This window comes from Meriones unguiculatus (assembly GCF_030254825.1).
Source record: "Meriones unguiculatus strain TT.TT164.6M chromosome 13 unlocalized genomic scaffold, Bangor_MerUng_6.1 Chr13_unordered_Scaffold_33, whole genome shotgun sequence".
NCBI lineage: Eukaryota > Metazoa > Chordata > Mammalia > Rodentia > Muridae > Meriones > Meriones unguiculatus.
In genome coordinates this window covers 8,135,210-8,145,436 of record NW_026843645.1, presented here as the reverse complement: position 1 = coordinate 8,145,436, position 10,227 = coordinate 8,135,210, and positions in this window count along the sequence as shown.

Sequence of the window (10,227 nt, the reverse complement as noted above, 5' to 3'; positions counted from 1 at the left end):
ATTCTTAGTCATCAGGGAAATGCAAATCAAAACCACCCTGAGATTTCACCTTACACCCATCAAAATGACTAAGAAGAATAACTTAAGTGACAACTCATGCTGGATAGGATTTGGAGAAAGGGGAACCCTCCTTCATTGCTGGTGGGAATGTAAACTTATACAACCACTTTACAAATCAACCTGACACTTTCTCAGACAATTAGGAATAGCGCCTCCTCAAGATCCAGCTATACCACTCCTAAGCATATATCCAAAAGGCGCTCAAGTATACAACAAGGACATCTACTCAGCTATGTTTGTAATAGCTTTATTTGTAATAGCCAGAAGCTGGAAACAGCAGAGATGGCCCTCAGTTGAGAAATGGATACAGAAATTGTGGTATATCTATACTATGGAATATAACTCAGCAATGAAAAACAAGGAAAACATGAAACTTGCAGGTAAATGGTGGGAAGTGGAAAAGATCATGCTGAGTGTGGTATCCCAGAAGCAGAAAGACTCACAGGGTATATACTCACTCATAAGTGTATATAGAATATAATATACAGGATAAAAATACTAAATCTGTACACCTAAGGAAGTCAATCAGGAAGTATGCTGGTTAAGATGCTCAAACCCCATGCAAAAAGGCAAAGAGGATGGACATCAGATGATGGAGAACAAAGGAACAGGACAGGAGCCTACCACAGAGGGCCTTTGAAAGTCTCTAACCCAGAAGGGTGTCAAGGCAGATGCTGAGACTCATTGCCAAACTTTGGGCAGAGTGCAGGGAATCTTATGGAAGAACTGGGAGATAGTAAACCTGGAGAGGACAGGAGCTCCACAAGGACAGTAACTGTTCCAAAAATTCTGGGCACAGAGGTCTTTTGTGAAACTAATATGCCAGCCAAGGACCACTCATGGAGATGGCCTGAAACCCCTGCACAAAAGGTAGCCTATGGCAGTTCAGTATTCAAGTGGGCTTCATAGTAATGGGGACAGGCACTGTCTCTGACAGGAACTCATTGGCCTGCTTTTTGATTTTGATCACCTCCCATTGAGGGGGAATCAGCCTTGCCAGGCCACAGAAGAAGACAATGCAGCCACTCCTAATGAGACCTGATAGACTAGGATCAGAGTGAAGGGGAGGAGGACCTCCCTTATCAGTGGACTGGGAAAGGACCAGGGGTGGGAAAGATGGAGGGTGGGATTGGAAGGGGAGGAGGAAGGGAGGTACAGGGGGGATACAAAGTGAATAAACTGTTATTAATAAAAATGTAAAAAGAACACAATAAAATGTTGAAAGATTTTTTTAAAAAACTATGCTGTTACACATAGTTTCAAACTATGAAAATATTGCCTGATGTCAGTTATTGCTCCTAAATATAAATAAATAAATAAATAAATAAATAATGAGGAAGACTACTTCATACTCATCAAAGGAAAATTCCACCAAGATGGCATCTGTATTCTGAGCAACAATGCCCCAAATACAAGGACACCCACATTTGTAAAAGAAACATTAATAAAACTTAAAGAACATATCAATCACCGTACATTAATAGTGGGAGAAGTCAACATGTCACTATTATCAAGGGACAGAGCAATGGAAAAGAACTTAAACTGAGAGATAATGACACTAATGGATGTCATGAATCAAATGGACCTAACAGATATCTAGAGAATTTTTAAACCCAAAAAGAAAAGAATCTATCTTCTTTTAGCACCTCATGGACCCTTCTCCAAAACTGACCATACAGTAGGTCACAAACCAGGCCTCAAAAGATACAACAAGACTGAAATGATATCTTGTACATTATCAGACCATGATGGAATAAAGATGAACCTCAACAATAACAGAAATAATAAAAAGCCTACACACACGTGGGAACTGAACAACTCCCTACTCAATGAAATCTAGGTGAGGAAAGAAATAAAGAAAGAACTTCCTACAGTTCAATGAAAATGAATGCACATCATACCTAATCTCGTGGGATGCAATGAAAGCAGTCCTAAGAGGACTTTTAATATCACTAAAGGCCTTCATAAGCTATTGGAGACATCCCATACAAGCAACTTAATGGCACACCTGAAAGCCCTAGAAAAAAAAAAAAGAAGCAAACACACCCAACAGGAGTAGACCACTAGGAATAACCAACATCAGGGCTGAAATCAATAAACTAGAAACAAAGAAAATAATTTAAAAAAATCAACGAAACCAAGAGCTAGTTCTTTGAGAAAATCAAATATATAGACAAACTCTTAGCCAAACTAAGTAAATGGCAGAAAGACACTATCCAAATCAACAAAGTCTGAAAGGAAGACAGAGAGATAACAGACACTGAGAAAATCTGAAGAACCATTAGCTCTTATGTCAAAAGCCTATATGCCACAAAATTTGAAAAATCTAAATGAAATATACAATTCTCTTGTTAGATTCCACTTACCAAAGTTGAATAAAAATCAGGTAAAGATATTAAAGAGACTTATACTACCTAAAAAAATAGAAACAGCTATCAAAATCCTTCCATAAAAAGAGCCAAGGGCAAGATGATTTCAGAGCAGAATTCTACAAGAACTTCAATGAAGAGTGAAAACCGATATTCTTCAAATTATTCCACAAAATAGAAATGGACACAGCATGACCAAACTCCTTTTGTAAGACCACAGTTACCTTGATAAATCCTAAAAGACCCCAAAAGAGAAAGAAATCTTCAGACCAATCTCTTTTATGAACAATGATGCAAAAATATTCAATAAATTAACCACAAACCAAATCCAAGAACATACCAAAAATTCCTGATGATCTTTGGGGACCCTAAGATCTGCGCATAACATGTGGGGTCTCATATTGGATCCTCAAGACTCCCAAGCACCCCGGGCACAAGGAACTGAACAACAGCCAGTAAGTGAGCACTCTGTCTGTATCTGTCTGTGTCTGTCGCTGTGTTTCTCTAGTTTCTTTTTTCGGGCCATGGGGCAAAATGCATCTATGTGGTCAGAAAGGTTAGAGCTGATGCTCTGGACAACTGTGGGCCACAGGGAGCCTGGAAGACATTCCAGACCCCCCCTTGAAGGGCCACATCTGTAAAGGGAGTTGAGCATCCACTTTTCTGTGTTCTCTGGACCTCAGAGAGGAGGAATGTGCCCCTATCTGTAAAGGGTGGTAGAGTACCCAGTTTTCTGTGATCTCTGGATCTTTGGACAAGGACAATGCAGGTAACTCCTGCATCAGGGATTCACTGATATCCTACTTTCATTTTTCCACTGCAGGAGTGGTGGGATCTGCTGTCTGGCTCTGTGTATTTTTCTGCTTCACAAGCAATGGGATCTAGTCTGTGTCTTGTTTAACTGTTTTGACTCTCACTGCATTTTTTTTTTTGTCTCTGGGACTGACTGAGGACATGGGACAAAATCCTTCTATCCCCCTAGACCTGATTCTTTCCCATTTCAGGGAGGCTTAAGCCATGCTTCATAAGTTCCAGTGAGAGTGGCAAGGAGGTGGCAAGGGATTGATACAGTATGTAGAGCCCCAAGCTTGGCACCTCTGCCAATGTTTTCTGGTCTCTGGTCTGGCAGATCTTATCCACTACTCTGGCCTCGGGTTTGGCAGAGTGTGTCCCCTGCTCTGGACTCTGATCTCGGAGAGATTTCCTGCTGCTGTGGTCTCTGGTCTGGCAGAGTTTGTCTGGTGCTTTGGCCTGTGGTCTGGTAGACAGAGATCAACAGATATGTTGCTGCTCCATTCTCTGGTCTGGCTGAATGCAGGTCACCATTCCAAACTCGGGTGTAGTTGGGTGGAGCCTGATTTGGGGGTGGGTCACCACTAATGGAACAGGATAGAGGGCCCATAGAGAGACAGGCCACTGTTTTGAGTTTTGGTATTTTCTTCTTCCATACTCTTTGAGCACATTATACCCAGTACATTTTTTTCCTTTGTTGTACTTTTGTGATTTTGTTTGCTTGTGATGGTCTCAGTGGGCTGGTGATCAAACAGCTGTGCTCCATTGTGACTTTGCCTTCCCCATGTTCCCAACACTACAAGCTGGGGCACCTCTGGTCATCAGTGGGAACACATATTTCCACATATTTGGCTAGGAAGGCTCGGTTGGAGAGGGGTCTGTGTACAGAAAATATTGCTGGGCTGGACCTTGTTGCCTCCTTGCTATCTCTATGAGGAAGGTCGGTGACCTGAGGATAGCTCTGGCTTGGAACAATGACCGCCAAATAATGCTCTTAGCTGAAACGTATTGTAGTTATTATTATTATTATTATTATTATTATTATTATTATTATTATTATTATTTGGTTAGGGTCCTCTGTAGCCCAGCCTGGCCTTAAACTAAACAGCTATAAGATGACCTTGAATTTCTGATTCTTCTGCTTCACCACTTATCAACTGAGCTACAATCCCAATCCCACAAACGTCTTTTTTTTTTTTTTTTACCCATAGGTGGCTTCAACAAGGAAGTGAACCGAACTCAAATAGGGAAGGCTTGGCTCCACTGAGCTCCTGGGTCTGAGCATGTGTACTAGCACTGTACACAGAATACCCACCTGAGCACCTTGATATGTCACTTATTAGCCTGGCTGTACTTATGAGATTGTCACCTGAGAATGAAGCCAATTCTTTTTTAGTCAAGGTCTCATACTGGCAACTAAAAGAATTTTATTAGAAAATATTAGAAAGCACATGTTTGATTGTGGTTTGAATGGGTGGGGAACCTCTATCAATGTGCTCCCCAAAGTGCTAAAGGACGTAAGCATGGGGAACGGGGAGGGGTAGATGAGGAATTCACCATGTCTGGGTATCTACCCCTACACCCCAGAAAATGAGTTGCTTTACTTAATCACCAATGCAAGAAAAACAAAATAGCTAGAATGCATTTGAGGTTCAAAGTTTAGAAGTGAGGCTGCAGGGGTCCTTTTGGCAATGCTTTTGAAGAACTGCATCCATTCAAGTGCAATGTTTGTAAATTCACACTGAGCAAGGAAGGCAGGGAAGGGAAGGGGAGGGGAGGAGAATAAAAAGGAGGACAGGGGAGGAACATGTTCAAACTTTTCCTGTCAAGAAAACAAAAATGAAAAAAAATCTTAATGAAGTCCCACGTTTTGTATGTGTGCCCAAGAATTTTTTTTATTATTTATTTAATTTTTTGTGTTAAATATTTTTTAATTTTTTAAACTTTTATTAATTACACTTTATTCATTTTGTATCCCCCCATAAACCCCTCCTTCCTCCCCTCCTAATCCCACCTACTTTTCCCTTTCTTCATGAATGATCCTCCCCAAGTCCACTGATAGGGGAGGTCTCCATTTCCTTCCTTCTGATCTTAGTCTGTTAGGTCTCATCAGGAGTGGCTGCATTGTCTTCCTCTGTGGCCTGAGATCAAAGAGCAGGCCAATCAGTTTATGTTAGAAGCAGTCCCTCTTCCCATTACTATGTAACCCACTTGGACACTAACTGTCATGGGCTACATCTGTGCAGGAGTTCTAGGTTATCTCCATGCATGATACTTGGTTGGAGTATGAGTCTCTGGAAAGACACTGGTATTCAAATTTTCTCATTCTGTTGTTCTCCTTGTGGAGTTTCTGTCCTCTCCAGATCTTACTATTTCCCACTTCTTTCATAAGATTCCATGTACTCTGCCCAACAGTTGGCCATAAGTCTCAGCATCTGCTTTGATAGTCTGCAGGGCAGAGCCTTTTAGAGAGCCTCTGTGGCAGGTTCCTAACTTGTTTCCTGTTTTCTTCTTCTTTTGATGTCCATCCTCTTTGCCTTACAGGATAGGGATTGAGCATTTTAGTCAGGATCCTACCTCTTGATTAGTTTCTTTAGATGTACAGATTTTAGTAGGTTTATCCTATATTATATGTCTATATGAGTGAGTATATACCGTGTGCCAAGAATTTTTAAGTTGTGTTTATGTGTACATTCCTTTCATCATATTTACATATATACTCTAAATGCTTGCTGAATAATGGTGTTTCAATGTTTTTCCCACATTTCAACTGAATTATTTTTGGGCACTAAATCTAAACCTAATTCTTATCAATATTTGGAGGTTTTACTTGTTTTGAATGTGTGGTTTTATTTTTTTAGTTAAGAGTGTGTACACAGTCTCTTACACCTGAGTCATCATATTTGGATCTCTAACAAAATAATGAAGAACAGTAAATAGTACTAATAATGTTAATGACTAAAATGAAAGTAACAGAGTGCATTTTACAATGATCTCAGATGTTCTTTTCAGACAGGACATTTTATGATGAAAATTTTTTCATGAGGCACAAATGCCTGTTAAGCTTAAGGCTTGTTTATAACATTCTCTTGAAAAAAAAGGTTCAAGATGCATCCTGAAGTCATAACATCAAATTATGTACAGAGAGGACATAATCACCGTTGCAGATATGGTCTCCTAGGGATAAGTATGGTAGGATTAAAAGCCCAGGACACTTTCTGAGGATATGACTTCTCATAAAACCTAATGAAAAAAAATGATTCTTCCCAGAAAATGAACATGTACATAAAACCAACTACATATAAAGCAGGTACAGAGTAAATGTCAGGAGAAGGATCAGGTTAAAAACTAACACCAAATAAGTATCACTGTTGCTGTATCTAGAATTTCTACTTTATTTGGAATGCAGAGACAAGAAGACTGTTAACCCCTGTATTTAAGAAAGTGCATCTGCATAAAGAAAAGCAATGTTTCACTTCTCCTCTTCCTTTTTTTCTCCTCCCCTTTCTTCTCCTTCCTTACCTTCTATATGGGAAGCAAATGTTCTACCTCTGAGTTGTATTCCTGCCTTCTATACAAAACAGGCAGAAACAGATAGTCTTTAGATATAATAAACCCAGATGCTAAAGCTCACCAAAGCTTAGAGGAAGTAACTTATTATGGGATAAATTAAAGAGAACACAGAGAAGGCAACAGGGATAGAGGAGGCTGTCCTAGTAACAGCAGTAACAGAACAAGATAAAAAGACTTGAGGAAAAGTTTTTTACAGATGGCACAATGGCTGGCATTAACAAATAAGATGCTACATGCTCCCATCCTTTAGGTGGGAATTCTGTAGTACTATGAGATTATGAAGACTTTGTTAAAGGAATTTACTGTTTAAAAGGTTATTAGTCCTTCCACAGAAGGACAAATTGTGAATTAGGTACCCAATACTGTGCTAAGTCCTAAACACACAAAAATGATTGATGTAAACACCACTCTTTCTCTATAAGCTTACAGTCTTGTGGGGTAATCCACCATAAACAAACCCAGAGACCATGCATAGAAATGTTTACATCACTATAAATTCCACTATGAAACGTAAAGGAAAGCAAGAGGGATCTAACACCCCAGAAATGATAAAGAGCATACATATTCAAAGGCTGAGAGATGAGAACATTTTAGTTCAATAGGGGAAATGAAAGAAGGTGAATTTGTTTGAAGTATACTAGGGAAGAAGAAAGTAATGATAATGATGATGATGATGATGATAATAATAATAATGACAAAAGATTAAAGAGGGATGATAGCCATCCCTCTCTGCTGCTGCTTTTCTTTTCATCCTTGCACCCTCTCATGTGCCTCTGTGCCCTCTAGTGGTGATGGGAGGCAACTTCTCCATCATTTCTCTCTGGAACTGTTGCAGAGCCTGCAGGGCTGGTAGCTCCCAGGGAGAGCCCATGTTGGGGAGGCTTGGGCAGGTGACTCCAGGAAGTGACCATGCTTCCTCAGCATTGTTCCAGGTGGAACTCGGAACCCTGGTTGCCAGGTAACCAGAAGCCAGTAGCAGCAACAGCTGCCTGGACAGACCAGCTGGTCCAGAGGAGCTGGAGAAATGAATCTGTTCTTCTGCTTCCAGACTTCCAGGGTCTCAGGTCTCTTGGAAGTCAGCGGTGGTCGCCTGGGCCGCTGCTGGAGACATATGGTGCGCTCACTGACACGTTTCTGGCCTGTTCCCCACCGGGAGACCAAGGTAACCACGGCCTCTATGTGGTGGGGGAGCTTTCTGGTCCACTCACCCCCTATCCACCGTGGTCGCGGCCTGGGCAAGTGTTCCTATTGGGTCACTGAGGAACACTTTTCAAGCCCGCTTTGGTGTAGGCAAAGAAGTCATTGGTGCCCCTCGGGGTTTGCACACTTCACGCCTACCTCCTGCCCTGGTCCTTTCTCAGAGAGAAAGGAAGCGAGCCTTCCAGCATGGTATCCCCATTGCTCAGCAATGATGGCGTGAACTTCGTGGAGCAGATGATCCCCTATTTGCCCACCACTCTTTCTGGCCCTTTATCCAAAGTTTGCGACCACAGGAGTGGTTCTGGACCTGATCCTGAAAAGGCAGTTGAGCGGCTCCACCAGGGAGGCAGCCCTCAGTCCTCCTCCTGCTGTTTCCTAGGGCCTGTGCCCACACAGAACCGGGACGACGGAGTTGCAGCAGCCTAGGTGCCGGGCCTAGCCCTTTAAAGTGACATGTCCATACATGGCAATTGGGACAGAGGTGGGGCTCTAGCAGGTGCCATTCACCTTCCCCAGGGAATGTCAGACACCACCCTTTCTCATGCCCTGAGCGTCCTTTCCCCGTTTGTGTAAAGGGTTCTGGACCCCATTTGCAGTGTTTGTTATGGATGGATCCCCTAGCACCCCCGTACCCCACCCTGGAAGATTATAATAGTTCCTTCTAGATGTCTGGGTGTGTTGGGGACACAGGGCCTTAGGGGTAACACCCCCGTGGACTGTCACAGGTATAGATCCTTCAGGTCAGACTGTGATGGGGACCAGCAGACAACGATGTGAGTGGGCTTGGGGTGGAGGTGGAGGTGAGCGGGGAGGGACGTTTGAGGCCAGGGTGGAGGGCCAATTTTGGCCAGGAGCCTCACCTTTGGGGTTCTCTCCCTAGGGACTGTCCCACCAGGCTCCTGGGTTTTGAGCAGCAGAGGGAGGGACAGGAAAGGAAGGATACCAATGCCCGCCCCCCGCAGCAGCGAAGCTAGGCCAGGCTCCCAACCCTGTGTCCCTCTGCCCTGCTCTCACCCACAGTGCCATCTTCTCGTTCTTGTCCCAGTGGCTGCAGAAATTCCCCCAGGATTTCTCTGGAGCCCCGGAACTGGCCATTGTGAGGTGGCTGCTGGACTATGCGGGACCTCCAGTCTTGCCAGAACCTGGACCAGTGCAACCTCCAGCTTTAGTATCAGAGGACACACAGTCCCTTGTGGACTTGGAGAGTGAGCTACTGTTTCTCTCCAATGTGGTGCACTTGGGGGCACCTGATCCTGTGTACTCACTGCCCAAGGTAGACATATAGTTGGTACAATCACCAACTGAGCACACCCAGCGCCTATTCCCATTAGAGAAAAGATTGCCTTAATTTTGTATATTTTTAAATTGCTGTTTTTCACTGTTGCATTATTGTTATTGGTTTCATATTATTATTAAAAAGGTGTTGCTTACTCATCTTAAGTGATATATTTGGAGATGGGGCCTCCCCATTTGCCCAAAGTGGTTGGAGCCATTCCTGGGTTGTGTTCCTGACTAAGCCAAGAGGTATGGAGCCTGTTTTTGTCGAGAGTTTCCTGTGAATTGGGCATGTGCATCCATCTATAGACGATGCTGCCAGGTGTGTAGTTGGTGCCCAAGGGGTCTACTGGGATAGATTGAGTCCCAGAGAGAAAGCCCAACAGAGTCAGCACTTGACAGCAGACTTTTGGGGCCACAGCTGGGTCTAGGGCTAGGATCTGAGGTCAAGGACCAGGACCAGTACGAAGACCCAGCTTTTTGGGCACTATCCCTGAGGGGGGACCTATAATTTGAGATATAGAGTACATTTTGGTGCATCATTTAAATACATGATATGTCTACATAGCACGCCTGTGTTAGAACTCAATCTTTGGAGCTGGGCATGGTGGCACACACCTGAAATTCCAGCACTCAGGGAGGAAGCGGCCTGAATTTAAGTCCAGCCAGGTCTATAAAGTGACTGTAGGACATCCAAGCTTACACCAAATAAATTCTGTCTAAACAAACAAACAAACAAATATAGAAACTAATGAACAAACCCAAAGAGAACTCACTCTGTGGACCAAGCTGACTACAGTCTCAGAAAGATTAGCTTACCATGGACTCCCAGGTCTAGGATGCTAGGGATGCACCTCTGTGCCAAGCTAAGATATTTTTAAAGACCTATTCTTGAATCAAGGAATGAAAGGATAAAATAAGATGTACAAAGCTACCATTTTTCTTTTAATGAACAGTA